The 543-nt window shown below is 40.9% G+C and overlaps 1 protein-coding gene across 1 annotated transcript in view; it reads right to left on the reverse strand.

Moving 5' to 3' along the window:
* Positions 1 to 447, reverse strand: part of LOC123091764 (probable GTP-binding protein OBGM, mitochondrial) — a gene marked incomplete in the record, with an annotated part of 4427 nt that extends 3980 nt beyond the window's left edge. Inside the window, 1 exon segment of the mRNA XM_044513384.1 lies at positions 1 to 447.
* Positions 448 to 543: the final 96 nt, after the last annotated feature.

A 543-nucleotide genomic window follows, 5' to 3' on the forward strand; every position in this document is an offset into this window, starting at 1 on the left:
TGGGAAAAAGATCCCATTCCTCGAAATATCCAATATTTATTTTCAGTTTAAACAATTAGACTCAAACTCGCCCAGGCTCCACAAAAGTTCTGGCTCCGCCACTGTAAGTACCCTCTGTTCCCATTTGTTACAAGATCAAGTGAGTAGATATAAACAAAAGAAGCTATACCGCAATACAGTTTCCCCATTAAACTATTTTAGTTAGCCACTACAAAAGCTTGGAGATATCAAACCACAGACGAATTAAGTGAATTATTGATACTGCCAAACTGGATTTTTTTTTTGTCAAAATGTACAGAACAATGCCTTTGTATAAACTGTAAACGATGGCTTTGCATAAAATGTAAACAATAAGATTTTCAGTCGTTTATTTATGCCACAACAGTCCACATACGAATAGACAATAACCTAAATGAAAGAAATTGGGAATGAATCAAAGAAAATTAGATGTGCAGCTTACGTGGGTCGGCCGACTCGCCGTCGTCGCGCTGCTGGCTGCCGGTGGGCTAGTCGTCCGTGGGCGGCGGCCGATTTGTGCCGCCG

Source organism: Triticum aestivum, chromosome 4B (genome assembly GCF_018294505.1).
Source record: "Triticum aestivum cultivar Chinese Spring chromosome 4B, IWGSC CS RefSeq v2.1, whole genome shotgun sequence".
Taxonomy (NCBI): Eukaryota; Viridiplantae; Streptophyta; class Magnoliopsida; order Poales; family Poaceae; genus Triticum; species Triticum aestivum.